General features: G+C 39.4%; 1 protein-coding gene across 4 annotated transcripts in view; it reads left to right on the top strand.

Annotated features, from left to right (window-relative positions):
* The window catches only part of FAT1 (FAT atypical cadherin 1), a 109,181-nt gene that overhangs the window by 18,965 nt on the left and 68,343 nt on the right, over positions 1-21,873 (top strand). The gene's annotated exons all lie outside the window — the stretch shown is intronic.

The raw sequence follows: 21,873 nt of genomic DNA, 5'->3' as shown, positions 1-21,873 counted from the left end.
TTACTGTAAATCTTATTCGGGGATAAAGTGAAATAGCAGGTGTTAGAGTTATTAACGTCTTTTGGAAATGGTAGCAATGCTTTGGCACGATATTCTACCCCCTAGAATGAGGTCTGAAAACCAGAGCATCCAGGACAGCCAACTCGTGCTAGAGGGTGTATTTTCTGTTTTGCACATTGTACATCCCTCTACTTCAGTTGCTTTTCGCAAATTTCGTAATTATATGTCAGTCTCCCCGACGGGGTGTGAGCATTATTATTAGTTGGCCAAGAGCTACCGTAACAAGGTTAAGCCACAGATGGGGCAGCTTAAACAGCAGAAATTTATTTTCTCACAATTCTGGAGGCTAGACATCAAAGGTCACGGTGTCGGCAGAGTCGGCTTCCGAGGCCGCTCTCCTTGGCTTGTAGGTGGCTGTGTTCTCCCTGTGACGTCACATGCTCTCCCCTCCGTGCGTCTGAGTCCTGATCGCTTCCTATAAGGATACCAGTTGCGGGGACCAGCCTCTAATGACCTCTTTTAAGGCCCTGTCTCCAAGTACAGTCATGTTTGGAGGTACTGGGGACTTAAGACTTAAGCACATGAACCTTGGAGGACACAGTTCAGCCCAAAACCGCCCTTAAGGACAGGCTTTTAGCTCATGTATTTTCTTTCCTCAGCACCTGGCAAAAAGTGCCTGGCATATAGAAGCTGCTCGTTAAATGGTAGAAGAGTGCATGAGTAAATGAATGATGATTTTGGCTTTGAATGTCCTGCCTTCTGAGAATGGTAGTGGAAATAGAAGGAAACGGGGTAATCCCAGCCCTGATCAGCCACGAATGGGGTTCAGTGTGTTTATTGACCTCACTGATGTTTCCTTTATGAATATGCCCATTCTAAAAGGAGTGTTTTTATTATTACAGTAAACCTTGAAGTTTTTATTCAGTAATACCACAAATGAGTTCTTCCATCAGTGCCCACCCCGGTACCCACGCCTTCCTCTTAATAGGTGTATAGCACATAAGAAATATAACTGTTGTCCTAGAAATAAGTTATTTTAAAGGCTATAAATTTTTAATGTGGTTTTGTTTATGCAAGGGATTCTTTTTCTAGTGAATGATACACCTCTAGCATGTGCTGCAGATCTGCAGATTAAATACCTCATCTAAAATACCTATAATAGTTTAATTCAAGAGAAAGTAGCATTACCAGGAGCAGTTAGTAATCAGTCATCTGAAGAGCAGAGTGGATCTTGTGACACTTTGCAGTCTGAATTAGTTTTCAGGTGCAATGGCGGTGTAGAAAAACACCCAGAATTTAGTAACTGAAGCTGAAACCATGAAGTGTTTTTATGAATTTCTTAAGGACAATTTTTCCTACTTTTTTTTTTTTCCAAGGTGGACTTTGAAAGCCTGTAAGTTCAGACAGAAAATAAGAACAAAATCTTAATTTACATTTCCTTGGTGACTTCAGTTATATGAGCACTGCCTTTTGGTTTTTTTTTTTTTTTCTTTTAAGTGGGAAGAGTATTTTTATTGTTGCATTTTAAAGACCCATTTAGAAACTAGTATTTTGTCTATGAATTTAGAAGACTGGGATATTCTTACCACCGGGTACAAGGGCGGGGGAGACACGCAGCCAACATCTGAGCAAGGCAGCGTCCTGAAATAATCTGTAGTCGTTTTCAGGCTGGATGGCAGTGCCAGACTTTCCCAGTGGTAACTTAGTAAGAGGCCAGGGGATGAGTTGGGATTATGGGCCGTGGGATTGCTAAGTGTATAATAAACTGTCATGCATTGGTATAAAGACTAAGATTTAAAGGTGAGAGAAAAATTGGAAATTTCCAGGTCATCTATTCTGTATTCCTTGCTTTACAGAGAACATGTAGTATACAGCAGACTTATGTTTATATGCTTTTCGAAGTCAAATAAAGGTGAATATTATATATTATATATATAATAATATTTACGCATTGACCTGGTATACGTTGTAAAGTATCTTCTTTTTGGCAGTAGAATTATCAGCCCAGGTAATTATTTAGAGAGATCCCTGACACGACGCCTGGTGTCATAGTGTAGAATTCCTTTATGGAAAGTCTATGTTTTGTGCAGTAGAAATACTAAAATTAGATATGCTGATTTCTCATGTGGGGTTTGTCTACCTGACTTTTAGGGCAGGTTGAAAGTGTGGAGAGGTGCCCGTCAGATGAAGAAAGGTAGGGGCGGTTCAGGAACGCCAGTGGGGACCCCGCAGGACGCAGCAGGACAACTCTGGGGTCAATTGGAGTTGCCTTCTGGCCCAGGTCAGGTTCATTAGCACCTTTCTAGAACTTCAGTGTCTGCTCCTTGCCCATTTCTCCTGAGCTCTCAGTCTCTCCTCTCGTGATACATTTGATATCAGGCTGATGGATCTGGGCCTGTGCAGAACTGCTTTGGCAAGAACCTGCCCCCTGTAGTTGTCTGTGTGCTTCTTGCCTTTGACGTAACTTTAAGCAATATGGTGTTAGTCGAATAAAATAACCAGGGTTTTGTGGTGTTACCTACTTCAGCATTGTCACATACGTGTATCACTTGTGTACTTCTCACACGACAGGGGACGTATTCAGCTGTCTGAGTTTAGTCCTTACTATGTTTAAGACATTCCCTTTAAAAAAAATCTGCTTAAAGTTGAAACATCTCCTGCCAAGTTGTTTTTTTAGAAACAGAAACTCTGTGGACTGCCTAAAATACACAGTCGAATGAACAGCCCTGGCAGCTCTGGATTTTGTGCATATTTTGCTAATTGGCTTTGCAGGGAGGTAACACGTACTAGCAGCGTGGGGGCGACAGTCATTTGACTCATCTGATAATCTCGCACTGTGTCACATGCTCTTCCTGGAGAGGCTTCTGGGTGTTAGTGAACTGTTCTGACAGATCCAAGCCCACATGATTGCTTGTCCATTTGAGGTTTGGAAGGGTCGAGTGGTAGGCAGAACATTATTTGGAAAGTCTGCCTTGTTAGAGAGCCAATCTCCAGCGTCTAATTAAGATCCTCCCCCTTTTTGTCCCTTAAAATCTACAGTAAGGAATGTAAAGCAGGTTTGAGGAAATGTTGGTGGAGTATCTTTGACGCATGTGTAACTTCACATTTAGGCTTTTATTTGCCTGACTTTATAGTCCTCAGTATTCACCCCACTCTCACCTCTAGTATGTTCCTGGTTGCTTCGTTGTAAGCTTCCAAGTTCAGCGGAATAGAATCCTGGGCCTTCCTCCTGGAGATTGGTGGAATAAATTCAACTTAGCGTTCTTGGCTGACAGGGACCCATCACTTAATTATTACTTGAACACCAATAAAACGTTGCAACTTTTTGCTCAATTTTAAAACTAAGGTTAATTTTTAAGACTAGCAAAATGTTTAGCCAAAAGATTTTTTTTTTTTTTAATTGTCAGCAAGCCCTCGTGTTGAAGCAGTGTTGAGTTGAGGTCTGTTTCACCCATGTCTGTATGGTAATGAGATACCTTTTAGGTATGTTTTTCCGTTCTGTCTAGAGTACCCTGGTTCAGCCTGGCTGTGAGTACAGCGCAGCCCAGTAAGAGTGTTTTCCCCTTCTGATTCTACGTATTTGGGGAGACCACATTTTTCGCTAAGATAAGAGCAAATTTCTAAACTTATTAGTGCTGTGTTACTCCTAGAATCCCAATCGTGGCTTCAGGACTGAAATTTGCATTTTGATGAAAAGACTTAGAATGAGCTAGTAAGGAAGTACAGCTGTTGCGACAAGATAAATCACTGTTGATGAAATATGGGAGGGAAAATGAGGGCGACATTTTTCTTCAGAGAACCTGGCTGCATTCTCACTACGGGGGAGCGTTTTTGCTCCATCCCTGGATTACCCGTTTGGAGACTGGCTCCTGGCCTGCCTTGCTTAGGGGACACAGGAGGGACGTGTTTGGTAGTCGGAACAGAAGGGAACTCGAGCCCAGGCTAACCTTATTGTTGACTTCAGGGAGAGAGAAAATGTTTCTGGGGATTCTGTCTGGCTTGGCAGGACTCTGAGTATTTTAATTATCCACTCAAGCTTGAAGAACCTTTTCGCATCTTAAAGTAGAATATTCTGCATAGGACCTGTGTTTTTTCCTAGGCTACTTCTCTCATGACAGAAGTAGAACATAGAGGAAGGATATCCATGGGTCCAAGTGTGACCCAAAACTCTGTAAGAGTGGCTGGGAGCTGGGCGGCGGTTAGCGGTGTGGTCTGCTGTGGTGGGGCCAGTTACCTCTCTCGGAGCTGGGTCTAGAATTCCTGGCAGTAGGAACTTAAATAGATACTGGTGGGAGGCCCGTTAGGGAGTTAAGAAATTTGCTGGTGAAAGGGCTTTTGTGTTGCCCTCCCCTCCCTTAAGTAGCCACAGCTGCTGTCCTTTACTTTTTGTTCTCCTCCTAAGAAAGTTGAAGAGAAAAGAAGCTGATTTCCTAGCCCCAGTGAGATTGAAAATCAGGCTTTGGCAGAAATTGTATTACGATCATGTGCTGTCGCTACGTTTGGGAGTAAAAATCTGCCCGTGTGTGTGTGTGTGTGTGTGTATCTGAGTCAGGGCAGGGAGGGCACAGTGATCGTTTCTGCTGGGGAGAGTATCCTCCTTTGAAGCAGGAGGATTCTAGGTGAAAATCAGGTCTCATTAGAAATCGTAAGGAAATTCTATTTTGTTTTAAGGGAAAACAGAGGATCAGCTCTTCTTTAGTTATTTGTATGATGTTTATCAAGTTGATGCTCTAAGTACTGAGTGAATATGGTTGGAGGAGGAGTCGGGATATAAAGCCCTGTGGACTGTGAGTCCGGGTGGTATCCTGTGGAGAAACTGTGTGGGGCCCTTACTTGCATGGTCATCCTGGATGAGGTTTAATGGCCAGAACCTGGAGGGGATGGGGTGAAAACCACTTGAAGTCTGGTCTCTGGCTGGGTGCTTTCAGTGATGATGGCGGTAATGACCTTGGGCATCACTGTATCATAATAAACCACAGGTACTGATCAAGTGTCACAACCAGGTGCTGTTCTGAGCACTCTATATTTATTTAATCCTCACGGCTACCAGATTAATGTTATCCCTGTGTTACCCATGAGGAAACATTCACAGGTTATAACTTACCTGAGACCACCTGAGTATTGAGTGGCAGAACCAGGGAGCCTGTGCATGGAGACCCTGCATTTGACTGTCTCTGACTCAAGAATGGTCTTGTGATGGTGTATGGGAGCCCATTTAAAAGCTACTAGTAGAGTGGGATTCTGGGCCAAATTAGGTTTGGCTGAACTGGGCTGGATGCTTCAATCCTAGATTTGAGGCTTGGTCTTGAAGGAGTATTGACTCTAAGACTCTTCTTTTTTTTTTTTTTTTTTCCTCAGAATGATGAATTGCTCTTTAGCACATTTAGTAGGGCAGGATTTTAACGTTATAAAGTGGTGGCATTTAAGCAAAGATTATTCCACTGAAGTGATGAGCAGTGGGTGAGTCATGCTGAGTATAGATAGTGAGCTTTGCTGTCTAGTGGAGATGGACAGGTGCCTTACCTGCATTTACAGTTGTGAAAATTGGCCTTCTCATGAATAAAAATGCTGCTTGTCTGAACTGTGCTGGATATTTAAAAAAAATTTTTTTTCTTTAATGGAGGTACTGGGGATTGAACCCAGGACCTCATGCATGCTAAGCACACACTCTGCCACTGAGCTGTGCTGGGTATTAATCAGAACCTTTCTCATGGAAACATTGTTTTAGATGGTTGTGAGGGTCCTGGCTAACCTTTAAAACCAATTTAAACCACACAGTAGCTGAAGTCGTTGTCTTGCATTGTCCTCCTTGACGCCTTGGCTTCAGCCATTGTCCTCGCCACCATGTGGTGTGTGGCATGAAGTCCTGGTGAACCCGTTCTCTTTCTAAGCCCTCTTGGCAAGGAACCTTCATTATGTTCTAAGAGTGTTGAAGAGCTGAGTGTTCATAACTGGATGAGCAGCCTATGTGTATAGAGATTTAATGCCCAGTGAACATCTGGTTTTTTCTTTCCATCTTGTCTGCCTTGCCTAATTGTGAAAATTGAGTAGATCTCAAAACTTTTAGTTGTTTGTCCATGTTGGTTTTTTTTTTTTTTAAACATTTAGTTCCTATTGTTTTGACTTTAAGGATTACTTTAGTTCATAAGGCTGGGTTTGTCAAATTTTTATTATCTATTAGTTTGTATTTTGTGTACTGCTTTCCTTTGCAGCTCCCTTAAAGACACTTAGTTTTCTTAAAAACCAAACCATGTTGTTTGTCAATAGTGCATGTCACCGTACAGGACATAATGGATGAAGCACAATCTTTCGTGTCTGTTACTGGGAACAAATGGACTTGGAAAGATTGCTATTCAAGGGCACATGGCTGTACTTGTTAAACTGGCAGTGATCCAGTTTAACAGCAGTGATAAAAGTCTAGGAAACTGTTCACAAGGGCCAGTCTTATCAGTTAACTTGCCTTGGCAGTTAAAGTATGCCATCTCCCCTTGGAGCATCTGCTGTTGTATTGGACCTGTTTCATTGCTAGGCCTCCAAGTGGCCGAGTAAACTGACCTATTGAAAGAGATTCTTTAGAGGTGAATATTTATTTTATGCTGAGGAAAGTCTACCAAATGTAGTCTTTTTCGTTTTAACCTAGAAATCACTTTGCTGTATATTTGTACACATGTGTAAAGAGATTCAAGAGAACCTGTCATCGAAGGCTATTTCCAAGTGAAATAATAACCTCCAGTGCTTTTGCAAACCTGTGTCATCGGGTGTCCCTATCTCCCCATTAAGGTGTACAAGACAAACGATTATAATAAAATAATAAACAGTCTATCCATTTTTAACTTAAGCAAGCCTCTGGGCCAGAGTTTGATATTTAGTATTGCCATATTACCGTGGAAATCCTCGCTAGGTCAACTCCTAGTATGCCTTTATTTATGAAGGTAAAATAATGTCAGAAAACTCAGGCTTCTAATACTAAAGTTAACTTTCTTGACAGATTGGATTTTTATTTAAATGGCCTTCAAAATAAGAGCATATGGGATTTAATAAATGGTTTTAGTTTTATAAATAGTCCCCTATTCAGAACAAAAGAAAGAATTTGAAGAATAATGCCTATTTTTAAGGCTACTGTTTATTGTAAAAGGAGCAGTAAATAACTTTGTAGTGAAAGATGAAATGAATGTGTAGCCACATTTTCTGGTCTGTGATTTACAGGTATTGATATTCACATCACTTCTAGTCAGTATGTTTTGTCACTTTTTGTTAAGAGTGATTCTGGAATCTTTCATGAAGTAATATGTTTTCTTTATCACAAGTTGAAGGTATTTTGTTAGTTGAAAAGAGCTTATTGGAAAAGGATTTTAGATTTCAATTAACTTCTAAAATATTTTAAGGCAGTTTCACCGTAAATTCTTAGTTAAAAGATTCTCTAAAATCCATTTGCTTTTAGCTCTTTATTAGCTGTTTTACTTGCCTGTTTACTCTGAAAGCTGCTTGACATCAAGCTGTCTTAAACATCTTTATCCTGTCATAAGTGCTTGGCACACAGCTGGTAGTCAGTAAATCAGTAAATACCTGTTCAGTGATGGTCATCTTTTGGTAAACTCAGTAAATGTTTGTCAGATAACATTGTTCTTCTTCTGATTTGTTCCTCAGCTGAAGATGTTTGCATTTTTAAGTGAAAAAAGATGAGCTTCCCATATAAATACCAAGTTAGTTCACAGGTTGAGGCATCAGAATTTAAATCCATTACTGTTAAAGGATAGATAAATAATTTTTTTAAAGAAGTATTTTCTCTTAATAGAGGGATGACCTCATGAAGATGAAGCTGATAAGGAAAGCATGAATGTGAATATTATTCGTGTTTGGTTTTAATTAGCTCAGTGTTGTTGATTTTAGAAAGAATTCAAACTAAGGATCACATCTACAGAATATAAAGTTTTTGATTTAAGGCCCATGATTTTTTTAAATAATGTGTTTTACATAGAGTTTAAAGAATTATTTGACCATATTAAAAAAGAAAGACAACTTTTGTCATTTTATTTCCACCAGGATAGGCACTGTATGAGAGCGGGGACTTAGCTTTGCTCCTCCTTATATTGCTGGTGCCGACAACTGTGCCCGGCTTGTAGTGGACACACAGCAAACACTTAATGGATGAGTACAGCCTGAGCTTGAAATAGATTATTATAAAATATTAAAAGGAAACACACATCTAAGTAACCATTATTGGGAAAGATCTTTTGAATTTGTTGCTCTGGGAATACAGAGAGAAAATTCTAGTTGGTAGAAAGGTGTCACATGTGCTGTAGGTCTGCCTGTTCTTTTAATGCAGTTAAAGCTGTGATCTTCCACTTAAAATGCACCCCGTTCCTATATCTCAGAAATAGCTAAAAACAAAAAATTAGAAAAACAGCCACAACAGAACTTCAGTAGCAAGGCAGATTCCTCGTTTCTGTTTTGCCTTCTCTAGAAGCCAACTTCATTTGTCAGATTGAGTACCAACACCTAGAATTAGAAATCCTAAATTCTGTGGCTTTCTAGGTGAACATGCCTTACGGATTGTTGTTTTCTTCGGCTACAGAATAATATTGCCTGTATCATCCTCTGAATTGAAAAATATTTCTTCTGTTTTAGGTTCAAAAGATGCATATCCATTTATATTGTACATTTTTGGTGAAAAATTTGAACTCTTGAAAGACTTTCAGATTAGTAGAGTCTATTTTTATATTCCAGTATCATTGATGAATTTCCTAAAGCTTAAAAGAAGTTATTCCAGCAATTCATAGAGTATTTTTGAACGTGTCAGTTTCCTGCAATACATTGATCGCATTGTCTTTTAAAAACTGTTGTATATTGTAAATCTCTTGGTTATTTCTGTTAATAGAGTGCTTTTTACTTATAAGCGAACTTTTCCTTTAAAGCCTGGTTGAATTAAGGAGAAATTCAACGACCAGACTGTTTTAAGAAGAAGAATAAATGTAAAAACTGAAAACACTTTCTCATTTAAGTGACTGCATCTAAATTAAAAAAAAAAAATTAACTCTCATTTGCTTTTTGTCTACTTTTCTTGCTTACTTAGGGTGTCTGATTCTAAACTTGTCATCCATATGAATAGACAACAAAAGCTAATTCAGTGAACTGTTTTTCTGATTTATAAGTAACAGCTTTAGGATGATTAAGGGAAGGGCAAAAAACCTTTGTGAAGTGTTTGGATGGAGATCTGTTCATAGGAGGCACATTGAGTGCTGGGAACAGTTGAGAGTTCTACGAAGTAGAGAGAGAGTGTCTAGGGAGAATTCACTGGAGTAAATGCAGACGGAGTCAAAGATGGATTGAAACTTCCATTATCTTTGGGCTGTTTTGAAATACTGTGAAGGAAATCAGAGAACTGTGTGTTATTTAACCTTTTGCTGGGAAATAACCCACTCTAAAACTTGGTGTCTTCCAACAGCCGCCATTTATTTAGGTTGTAATTCTGTGAGTCGGCGGTTGGGGTGAACTCAGCTGGGTGTGTGCTGGCTTCAGCTGGGCTCACTTACGTGCTGGGTCATCTGCTGTCAGCACGGTGGCTCGGCATCTGGGAGTTGGTGAGATGTTGGCTGGGGGCCGGGACTGCAGGCCCTGTGTCTGTCATCAGCCAGCAGACCAGCCTGAGCTTGTTCACACAATAGGCTCGGGGTTCCAGGAGCTTGAGAACAGCCTCAGCAAGACCCCTTGAGGCCTGGTCTCAGAACTCACACGTCGTCGCTTCTCCCACCTGCTGTTGGTGACTCAACAGGTGGGAAAACAGACTCCACCTCTCTTGATGGGAGGAGTTGCAGAGCATTGCCTTCATTTTTCAGTCTATCACAGAGGCACTTTACCTGATTTTTCCCTTTGAGGAAATTCCTTTTGATTATTAAATGTACGTAAGGATTTAAAGGCATTTGAAAATTGTGAAAATATCTATCTTGAGTGTCTTGAAACATTTCTACCTTATATAGCCAGCTCTATCTACATAAGGTTTTTGATGCTGTTAAAACATTTCGTGGTTTTAAAATACTTTTTCAAGTTATTTTAAGTATGTTTCCATGTAAGCTGGAGCTTGAGCCGGGACACCAGGAGTCTGCATGAGTCTAAAGACACCAAAGCCATAGTCTCTATTCCTTCTCCTTCTCAGTTTCTGTCCCCAAGTTTTCTGATGTTTCTTGCCCCAAGGGACTTGCGAATCCCAATTTTCAAACATCATTTTAGTGCCAAAGGCAGATATTTTGAGTGTTTGCTAAAGGCAGCCAGGAGTTCTTCACAACAGCCTTTGGCTTGTAGGTGTAATTTTTCACACCACTCTTCTTGCTAATTAACTTATCACAAATTATTTCATTCATTGATTGCTTTTCCTTAGAGGGAGACTTGGGGGAAACGGAAAGGGAAGTAGATGGACGATTTGGGGGACGTGAAAATGGAAACCGAAATAGAGAGGAGAAGATAGGAGTGTTCCTTTGCTGACTTTTGACTTTGTGCACTTGGAAATGTATTAAAAATAACTTAAAGATGTGTTCTAATGCCACTTAGTGTAATATTAAAGTTAGCTTGTATTAGAGTTATGGGGCATATATGCGACAGAAGAAACAGGAATATACCCCGTGGTGAGTTGAAACAGAAATCTCTGGATTTGAAACAAACTCTTCAATGTACTGACTGACAACGCACACTGATGTTTCTGTCTGGAAATCCGGGGAGTTAATGTCTTCCTATCCATGGAAGAGGAAACTTGTGGCTGTCTCCTTTAATAGGGTTTTTTTTAGAGAAGATGTAGTTAAACCCTGGTTAGTATTATTTGCCTCAAAGAGGTTAGAAAAACAAGCAAGGAAAAATGGTCATCCTGATCACCCTTAGAGAAGAAAAGAATGACCTCAGTAAAGCATAAATGTTCATTATTTACAGCTGGAGAGGAGTACAGTGATCATTAAATATCAAAATGAATGGTCTTGTTTCTAATAAAATTTTCTCACAGGGTGAAAGTAAGGTTCTATAATGGAAGTTTAGTTTAGGTTTCACTAGAAACCTAGTCTAGAGATGCTGACCTAAAATCTGACATTTTAATAAATCGTGAGTCTTGAATAGAGTATACAGAAGATCATTTTATCTAGGAGAATAACAGCCCTAAGTTTTGGGGATTAGAGGTGAGCCTGCATTAAGACAGGCACCTAATCGGTACAGTCTGTGTAATCAAAACAAATCACAACACAATAGTCCGTGTCCCAGAGTAGACTGTAAAACCGTTTATTAGAAATACTCTGTTGTTTCAGCATTTTATTCCAATGCAAGTGCCCAGATGAAAAAAGTGAGCCTCTATTAACAGCTTATATTTGCACAATTATATACATTCTGTCAGCGTTTACTTTTATTTTTTACTTTTCACGTCTTCAAAGAACAGTTAGTTTACAGGTTACGGCAGCATTACTCAGTAGGACTGTCCATGTATATCATTTTACATATTCTAGTTGCCACACACAAACAAATTAGATAAGTGAAATTAATTTTAATAATATATTTTATTTCATCTAGCATATATTTCAGCCTGTGATCAACGTAAAAGATTAGGAACGAGACCTTTTACTTTTTTTTACTCATGTGAAGTCTTTAGTTGATGTATGTTTCGCACTTAAATCACATCTCCATTTGGACTAGCCCCTCTTCCAGTGCCCATCACCTCAGTGCAGGTCTAGAGATCTGTGTGGAGTTCAATTACTTTAAAGAATATTTAATATTTAATTTAAAGCAAGGCTCAGTCACCCAGTGAGGTGATGGCCCCACGTCGGTTCCTCCATGATTGGTTGGTGCACCCTTGCTGGGAAAGGGCGTTGTGTTTGGTGTTGTGTGGGAGCAGAAACCTTCTTGTGATGGTACTCGGTGAGGATGTTAGAAACCCATTATGCTGGTGTTGCAGGAAATCTCTTTGTCAAAGATGTTAATGACCTACATCCTGGCATGGCTTTTTAAATATTATAGTGAAGCATTTCTTGTGATGCTAAAGCTAGTGTCAAAGCTGGATGAAAACTCATTTTGCAGTCATTTGACGGAGGCTCTCTCTTGCTTTGTGTTAATGGATTGCAGGAAAACAGCCTAACAATTTCAAATTAGAACTTTGTTTTCAATTAAAAATTGTCTAATAATAGCTTTTATAAAATTCTGAGTGAATCAAGTGTCTTTTTTTCAGGATAAACTTCTTATTAAACTAGTCCCATTCACATTGCCCTTTAGGGGTATACTTGGGGTTGGTAGCATAATTCTCCCTTGATTTGACCTATAAGGCATCAATCTTCTTTATATGAATGTATGTAATGTCTTAAGACAGTATTTTACAGAGTGATTTTCCAAAAGATGTGATTAGACCAGGTCTACCATTTCCAAGTGAAACAAACAAGTTCCTGTGGGCTTGCAAAATTGTTAGCCTTTGTGACTCAGAACCTGTATTTTTCAGACTTCTCTTTGGAATTAAGGCAGTGATGAAAACTAGTCCTTCTTCTGTAAACTTGCTCTTGTGTTGCTTCAGTTTTCATTCTTTACAGAGTTAAAAAGGTCACATTTTCAGATTTTGGACTTTTCCATGAAAGTTTCAGGATATGCACGCTGAGATGGGTTTTTTTTTTCAATCACATCCTAGTAAGGACACTTTCCATGGCATATGAATGGACACAGACCTTTGAAACCCACTTTGCCATACGTCTTGCCACTGCCGCCTGGTATCTCACACATCTGCCTGTTTCCTTTGGTCTTCAGCAGTTTCACATCAAAAATTGTGAATGAAACTTAAGTAAATATGTGTATTTTGAGCTGGCTGCTGGCTGGGAGTCTGCTGAAGCAGCTGGAGATTTTTTTTTTTAACCCCTGCCGAGGGAACCATCACTGTGACAGGTAAATAGCATTCCTCAGCAAAGCTTGAATGCTCCTCCGGCCCCCCTTCAGGACTGTAGAATGTCGGGATTGTCTTGCTAGGAGCTCTATTGATTAGGTCACAGCCTGGTCTGCGGAAAACAGAGTTGCCCTGGGGCCACCTCACCATGGGGGATTTGCTAAAGCCCGTGTGAAAGGGCCACATGGGGTCTCCAGATTACCTTGTGAACAGGAATCAGTTCAGGCAGCAGAGTCTTCATTAAGGACCTATTAACTTCTTCAAGCATCTCCTTGGATTGAAAAGCACTTGGGAACAAGGAATAATAAAAGGAAATTGTTGCCAAAGCCACTGAAGGTGCATCTCTGGGGGTGCGTCCGTTCAGTTGTAAATTTATTTCCTGCTTGGAGCTCCTGTTAGCTTTAGAAGTCCCCCTTTCAGATCTCGGAAGGGGAGTTTGAAAATGATTATGTAGTGTTGATTCTTGTCTTTGAAGCTTTGACTGTCCATAGAATTTGGGCAAAGTTGGCAGGGAACTACTTGCATTTTTAAAATAAGCTTTATTTACCAATTTAAAAAAGCAGTATGTAACCATTGTAGAGATCTGGGAAATATAGACTGTTAAAAAGAAGAAAAAATAATTTTAAGTTCTACTGTGTAGAGCACCACTGAAATTTTTTCCTGACTTGTATACATACACACACACACACCCCCCACACCCCCACACCCACCCACACCCGCCCCACAGAGCTCCAAATGCTAGACTTTTTAAAATAAATTTACACTGTACATATGGCTTTGTTGACTTCCTTCTAATATAAATATTCAGAGCCTCTTGTGATTTTTAAATATTCTTAGAGAACATGATTCTTGATAATACGATTTGCCATCACAGAGATAAACAGTACGTGTACATCAATAACGAGTTTTTGAACACTGATTATTTCCTCAGACACGTCCTGTTTCTTGTTGCCCTCGCAAATTCCAGGAGGTGGAATTACTGGGTCAAAGGACATAAAAACTTTAAAACCTTTTTGATATAAAGCAAATTGTTGCATTTTTATCCAGAAATGAAAGCCTCATCAGCAGAGAGAGTTTGAGAGAGTTCGTCTCTCTGCAGTCTTGCTGCCCCATCTGGCTTTAAAAACAAAAACCAAAAAGGTACCAGTATTGTTGATGAAAAAACTTCATTCAGGGAACTATCGTAAGTGATACGGTGATTGTTAATTGTGTGGCTGTACTTTTGGTTGTATGTGTGAAAGTTTTTATTTTGACAAACCAACTTTTTGAGACTGTACTCTTGGATTTAGTTTAGCTTTTTTAGATCTTTGTCCCCAGTGACATGTTAATGCTCATTTCTTCATTTTTTAAAAAAATGAATGTCTCCTATGTGCTAGATAAAGGTCCTGTGGAAAAAAAATAACTCAGAAATGGAGGTGCACTTTTTATTTCACTTGGTTAGATACTGCTTACTCCGTAAAAGCATACGTTTGGTATGAATTTCTAATTTTAGCTGTTGAGGCTTTTCAAATGAAAAATATGATTTTACTATTAAAACCAAGAATACATGTTCTTCTCTCTTCCTCCCATAAGTAGTCTTTGTAAATTAATTCACTGGCCCACTTTCGGTTTATATATACTCAGCAGCATAGTGATTGAATTAAAACAAATTATCTTATTTGTGGGATGATTTGAGAACAGATAATCCAAGATCTGTTATCAGGCAGTAAGCAATTCCTCGTCAGCTGTTAACTCAAATTAAGTACCCAGGAGAGACTATGAAGCAGATAAAAGACATAGGTTTCTATTCAAAGAGATTTGTGTGAAGAACAGTTTTTTAAAAAAAAACCAAAGTGCTGAAGTTTTAAGATGATGACTTAGGCAGTAGATCTAAGAATTAAGTATTGAGAGTAGATTTGCAATTGAGGCAGTTCCACATTTAAACAGATTAGGCCCAGATGTTATGAGGCTAATCCATTGATTTAAATATGCAGATGTGATTTTATTGAGTCCTTGAGGGGTGGAACCCACTTATTTGGAAATCCAGGAGTATTTTATTTTTTGTTAGCTTTCTGTTGCAGTTACAATTGCAGTAACTTGTAAAAACTGCATTTTAGAGTCTTATTTGCCAAGAAAATGATAAAGGTGGGAGGAAGAATGCAGGAAAAGAAATTACTACGTTTTTTTCAGAATTTGGGTGGAGAAGAAAAGTCACAGATCATTATGGAGCACAAACTTTCTACCTTACGCGCCGTTGGGGACTCCTTCTACGGGTGACAGCACCAAATGGATGCGTCTTTAATCATCTGGAAGTAAAAATTCCATTATTTTTCTAAACCAGACAGTGGTTGTCTGTTTGAATGGAACAGTTGGTTGATGACAGCTCTTCAGGGCTTTATTTCCCAACGCTTACTTCCTGTACATATTTGAATTCTAGCTTTGGGGATTGTCACAAGTGAGAGAGTCAAAGAATTTAGGGTAGGGATCTGAGGTTGATTCATTTATTTTAGTAGTTTTTTGGTAACCTTACAATCAGACTGTTTAACTAAGGGAAGATTTCCTTTTAGCAGACTCCCACAACCTGGGTGCTTCAAAGTGGATTCTTACCGACAAATACAGAGGCAAAACTTTGATAAATTACAGAGCAACCTACCGAATGGAGCAGAGAATTCAGGGTCTGCCAGTGTTTTGTTTTTGTTTTTGTTTTTGTTTTTGTTTTTATTAGAATAATGCTTCTTACCTAAACTGAAGGAAGTAAAATGGTCTGTGGCAGAAGTTAACAAAAAGTCTTCACAGCTTTTTAAGTAACCGAATGTACGTTGGCTTTATGGAAGGCAGAGTTGGGTTTTAATCACAAAATCTCATGTATAGAAAGCATTACGCAGGCTGAGTGTTACTGGCTACACAGTTCCTGGCTAAATGCTTCAAACTTAAAGAAAGAAACCTCTGAGTTGTGTTCCAAGGAAAAGTTAACTGGAGTAAAAAGACATTGAATGAGTAATCCTTACCTAAGGGATAGCTGGAGGCACTGAAGCAATCCCAGTCTGATATTTGCTGGTTGCAAAATCTGCTGTGATTTTAAGAAGATCTTAATGAAGATATTTCCTTTGAAGGAGGAAATTGTAGGGCTTCGTGTGTCTCGTGTTCTTACTGAAAAATAAGGATGTTTGGCTTCCCGGTTATCTTTCCCTCTGTTGCAGTGGGCGTTTAACGCTCTCTGATGGCAGTTCCATATTCCAGCAGCTCTGTGAAATTTTATTTCAGGACACAGACAGAAATGCTTCATTACAGCTTATTCATTCATGAAATGTCAGGCTTGTTCTTCCCTTCCCTGGGAGAAGAGTTCATGTGTGTGCCTCTGCCTGTTTGGAATGCTTTGTTTGATCTGAGGGCAATGCCCTTGGAGTGCCCTTCCTGTGATGAAAGTAAGGTGAGGTGAATCAAAGTGGAGGCAGATAAGACAGGAATGTGCTTCTTGGTGACTTCTCCCTTGTTTTTGGCTTTGAGACTCTGCCCCTACACTTTACCTTTCTTGCCCAAGGGATTAGGACGCTGGTTGACTTTCATCCTCCTAGGTACAGTGTTTCATGCACAAATGGGGCTTGCCTGCTGAATTCCTGAAATACGTGACTTAACTTCGGACATAAAAGAAGTTGCCAAGAATAACAAGAGGTTGACATTTTCTGTTGGTTGAGACTGAACTCAGAATAGTAAATGAAAACCACATCTCTTTTATTTAATATGGTACCCTATCCAAAGGTTACCCTTTCTGTTTAACTTGTTAAATTTTTGTTTGCTTTGCTTACCCTATTCAGATTATTTGTCTGAAAGTGTTTCACTGTGCTGCCATTAACACTGGTGGGGTAAAGGGACCTGTGATTTTTTTTTTTTCCCTATTACTCCCCAAAGCTAATGATTAACATATGGTTATTCACTTGTGAAAGAATGTTGATTGCGTTGGAAAATACTTGGTAATTATTTAAAGTTTCCTAAAGAAGTTTCTTAGAGTGATTTCATTCTGTTGAAGATGGGCCAAGTGTCAGTTCCACTTTCTGCGCTCAGAACGTTCAGGTGTGGAAGGCCGGCACGTTCTCCTAGGTGGGAAGCACACTTTGCGGTAGCTGGTGAGTCTTGTATGGGAGCCAACAGGAAATTTGCAAAAGCACTTTTTCTCCTTCTCGCGGCTGCCGGCCTGGCCTTTCTAAAGCACTCATTTCATCGTGTCAAGCCCAGAAGCACTAAAAATGCACTGTGCGGTGTGGGTATAGTGCCTTTGCAAAGGAGGTTCAGTCTAGATCTTTCTAAAAAATGGTGTAATTTTTAAAAATCTTTCAGAAGTTTGTTTTTTCAAAAAGAAGATAATATAGTTCATTATCCTCAAATACACATAGTTCATAATGATCTCATTGAGTGAGTAGGTGAGGCTCCTATGGAATAAAGAATTTCTTATAGATTTAATACATTCTTAAATACGATAGACATCAGAAACTCTAGCTTGCTTTCTTAAGTAGGTAAGCATCTACCTAAAGTTCTGTCTATGCTATTAATTTGCATATTCAGTTACTTGCATAAGTGAGTCATAAAATTACACAGTATGTGTTCGCTCCTTGGAATTAAGGAAGTAGTGATCTTATTGTGCTATAACTCTTGAAAACAACTGGAAAACTCAGTTTTGTTCAATTTTTTTATTTGATACCTTGTGATTTTTTTTTAATTTTCTGTGAATATTTTGGGGGGTCCCTGTGGGAATTTAACCATTTTTAGATTTTCAGAGGGATGTCTACTCCCTAAAAGGGTTAATAAGTCCAGAAGATGAATGGAGAGAAGGAAGAACCAAACAGTAAGCCCTGTGATCTTGCTGGGTCTGTGGCCTCGGGGAGAAGAACCGGTTGACTGAACCATCCTAGAAAGAACGTGAGGAGGGGAAGGAGGTGGGCAGCGCATCAGTGCTCTCGAATCCTGCTTGGGTCCCTGAAGGATGAGGACTTTGGAGGAATCACCCGTGGCCTTTGAAGGTGGATCTTTGGGAGAATTTCACTGAGGCCCGATTTCAGAGGACGAAAAAGGCCTCCCTGGAAAGTTCCTTCCTCCTTCCCTTCTTTCCTCCCTGTGCAGATACACAGCGCTGTGGTCTTCGTGGAGCTTGCTTTCTGGAGAGAGGAGACAGCGAATAAACGAGTAGATAAGAAGATGCGCACGCAGACTTTCAGCTTAGCTGTGGAGAAGATAAACAGGGCAGAGTGACAGTGGTTTTCTGTAGAGTGTGGACCATCTTCTTTAAATGGAGTGGACAGAGGACGTCTAAGAGGAGTTAGGAGCGGGGACTTGAATAGCAGGAGTGGCGAGCCAGCCATTCGAAGACAACTTTTGATCAGAGGGAACAGCAGCCCCAAAATACAGACAGGCTTATGGGGCTGCACGTCTGCACTGAGGGAGGAGAGAACGCAGGGGCCGCGTCACCTGGAGGCTTGTGGTCTGACTGAGGGTGAAGCTGGGCATGCAGGGCAGTCAGACCCGGGGAAGACTAGCCCTGTCTCACCCGAGGAGAGGACCAGCCCGCCGGCCCTCCCAGGTCCAAGCAGATGCTCCTTTCTCCCTACTGCTGACCGTCCTCTCCCGGAAGTCCCGCTGCGAGTTTTTATCCCAGTGCAAGCTTTACTCCTGGCTTCCCGGGGGACCTCTGTGATAGCCGCTAATCACTGGTGACAAGGAGAGAAAGAAGGAAAATGCTCTTTTCAGTTTTGATGGTTTGCCAAACCAATTTTCCTCTTTGGTAATAGACTTTCTCTTGGATATAAACCCTTGAAATAAGATTGCTGTTTTAACTACTTAAAAAAAAAAAATCATTAAAAGCAAGTTGGTTTCTCTCAGAAGCAAGTTTTTTATTTCAGAAAAGTTTTTCTTTATGCTCATACATCATAAGTCTTGAATTAGAGATATTTATAGTATTTAGCAATTTAGCAGGTAACTTAATGATACTTTGAAAAGAATTTTAGGAGGTATATGATTCATATTCCTGTACCTGGATGGGGACCTCGGTCTTCTTCCAAGGTCTTAGATCCTAGTGTCCCTTATCTCCACATGATACTAAGAATTTTGTACCTTTGGTGACAAACAGATTAACTATAATACAGGTATACGGTTTAGTCTTCAGATTTTTTTAGTCATCATGGTATATTCTAGGAATGACTTCTATTGAACTTGGTTAGTTTCAAGTTATAGGTCTGTAATGGCTTTTGAAAATTTGATGAAACTTGATCAAAATTTGATGAATATAATTGGGGAAGGACAAAGTATCTGGGGCAAAGATGGACATAATGTTCTTTCTCTGCTCCAGAGATGTCTAATTTGATTTTTTCCTTGTTTTGATTCTCATGTCATACTTGAAATGAGACTGTATTGTTTCTCCTAAAAGTAGTTCTGTACTTTACTGGGGTTTGGGGGGAGAGTTTATGACAGAGCTCAGTGGCCACTTCAGCAGTCTGGATGCATGCGGTGCGCATCTAACATATTTTTTTGTGCTGTCCATTGAAATAACTTATTTGTGTGTCTCTGTTGAACATGTGGCCACATTAGTCTCAGTGTCTTTCTCTCTGCAGCACTCCATTCAGAGCGCTCAGAGTAGTTCAGTCACCTGGTCGTTAAGTGACTAATAGTTCTGTCTCACACACTACTTCACAATAGTGTGGTTTCTGTTCGCTAGTTTTCTCTCTGGAATAATAGTAGCCTCCTTGTAAAGTACAAGGTTAGAATTAAGGTATCATACCTCTTTAAGAAATCTTTCTAAATCTTGACTTTGCTTTAGCTTCTCAAGCATCAAAATAGATTTAGTAGTAGGGACTACCTTTATTTTTATACTGATCACTTAGTCCTTATAATGCATCTATCCTCCCCATTTTATACATGAGGAAACTGAGGCATAGACAGTAATAAATTGCCAAGGTCACACATTTCTTAAAATGTAGAGTTGGGACAGTTAACAAGAACACTGTAAGAACGATTGATCATATTGCTTGAAGACTAGTACTTACGAGTAACAGAGTTGGAGAACAGAATCTACCTTGTCTAGAAATCCTGTTTCCCTCTCCAGTTCTGAAATAAGTAATACTCGTGGTCAGTGATTGGGCTGTGTGGTGAATCAGAGTCGTTTCTGGTACCCCTGTAAGGTACGGCCAAGAGTACTTTTTAAGCTTTCTTCGACTTTATGCAAATAGTTAACTCTGCGATTGCACCACTGACGCTCATTGTAGTCATTTCCCCCACAAAGCAGAAACCATATTCACCCCCAGTGGATGTGGGATAAGACAGCCTCTCACTTCTCTGCCAGGTGCCGCTCTTGAAGGTAGGTTGGGGATTCAGGAGACGGGATTCCAGTGACGACTTTGACTCAAGCTCTGCAGCCTGAAGACAAGTCCTTCACTGTTTAGACCTTTCAGACCTGCCGTTGTCTTTGCCTCTGACTACTTCTGACCCCTTGCACATTTGTTTGAACAGATTAAGTTAGTCTGTTGGATTGTATTTCTCTTTTAAAGACAACAAGTAAAGCCATGACTATGCCAGCATTATTTCAGAATATCCCAGTAAAGTGAACATCCTTAAAGTTCCTTTAATATTTGGTTAAATTATTTGAGACTAAATTTACAAACATAATTGTTTTGTTTTTCTTTTTCTAATTAAGTACTGAGATCATTTGGGAAATATTTGTGTATTATTTCTGTTAATGGATATAGTTAGCAGTAAATGGATTAGTTTACTGGATCTGTGAGTTATGGTTGATTGAGAAGTTACCAAATTATAAAGTAATCATTTTGATGACTTTTTTTTTTTTCAGATTTTAACAAATAACTTGTTACAGCAAACCAACCAAAAAGTAAAATAACTAGGGAAAAAACGTCATTGCTTTGCTGTCTTTTTCATAAATGGTTGGATGAAGAGGCAGGTCCATCCAGGAGTTTAGGATTGGATGACTATTTTAAAAATCATTTTAAAAACGACAATCAGACTTGATAACAGGACATCTGGCCTCTTGCCTTTGAACTTCTCTATCTGACATCCTGTCAGGAGCTAGAAAGATCTGAGCTTCTTTAGAAATGCCGGTAATGTTTAAGTACCATGCTTTTTTTTTTTTTCCTTCTTTGCATTTTGAATTTGTATTAAGCTTTATGGAAAAAGTATTTTGGAAAGTACAGACAATTTTCAAAACGAAGTGTGAAGTACTTTCATTTTGTTGAATTGCCAGTTACTGAACTATGGAGGAAGTGTTTGTTTGATTGATTGTTTTTTAGTGTTTTGTACTTTGACCAGTTATACTTTTGATCAAGAAGGTTTTACTTTTATTTATTTATATTTTTATATTATCTCTGAGACATTTCAGTAACTGTCTTACAGGCTAATTACAACTAGTATGCTGTAATTAACCACTGTGCACTTTTGAATATATTTCTTCTAATGGTTAATTTGATTGTATACACTTCTCTAGTGGCTACATGATGTCCCTGTGTTTATTTTTATACCATATATCATCTATTATCACTTCCATTTTATTCATGGTTAGGAGAATTAGAGAAGAAAATATTTTACTTTTTCATGAGATGTTTGTGATTACTTTTTTAAAGAACAACTTTATTAAAGAATAACTTCGGGGAAAAAACAAAGAATAACTTTGGCCTCCACAGAGGGAATTAAGAACAAGGATAATCTAAGAGCTACTGCAGTTATTATTCTCTGCGGTTAATTTTTCCCAAATTCAGGTCTTGGCTTTTGTTTTTTTTAATACAGTCATGTGACAGCTATTTGAGATCCACCAATCTGCTTTTATATAGCCTCTTATTTTCTCAAGTAAGAATGATGTCTCCAGTCTCAAAGCTGACAAATTAGCAAGACCCTTTCTCCACATGCGTCTGCTCAGGGTTTCAGAGTACTTCATGAAATATGTTCCCTGTGTGCTCGGCGTAGTGCAGATTGCATAATCCCTCGGTATGCCTCACCGTTACCACTGAGAGATC

The sequence above is a fragment of the Camelus bactrianus genome, chromosome 26, assembly GCF_048773025.1.
Source record: "Camelus bactrianus isolate YW-2024 breed Bactrian camel chromosome 26, ASM4877302v1, whole genome shotgun sequence".
Lineage (NCBI taxonomy): Eukaryota > Metazoa > Chordata > Mammalia > Artiodactyla > Camelidae > Camelus > Camelus bactrianus.
Note: the sequence above shows the minus strand (reverse complement) of the source record. Positions and strands in the feature narration are given on the sequence as shown.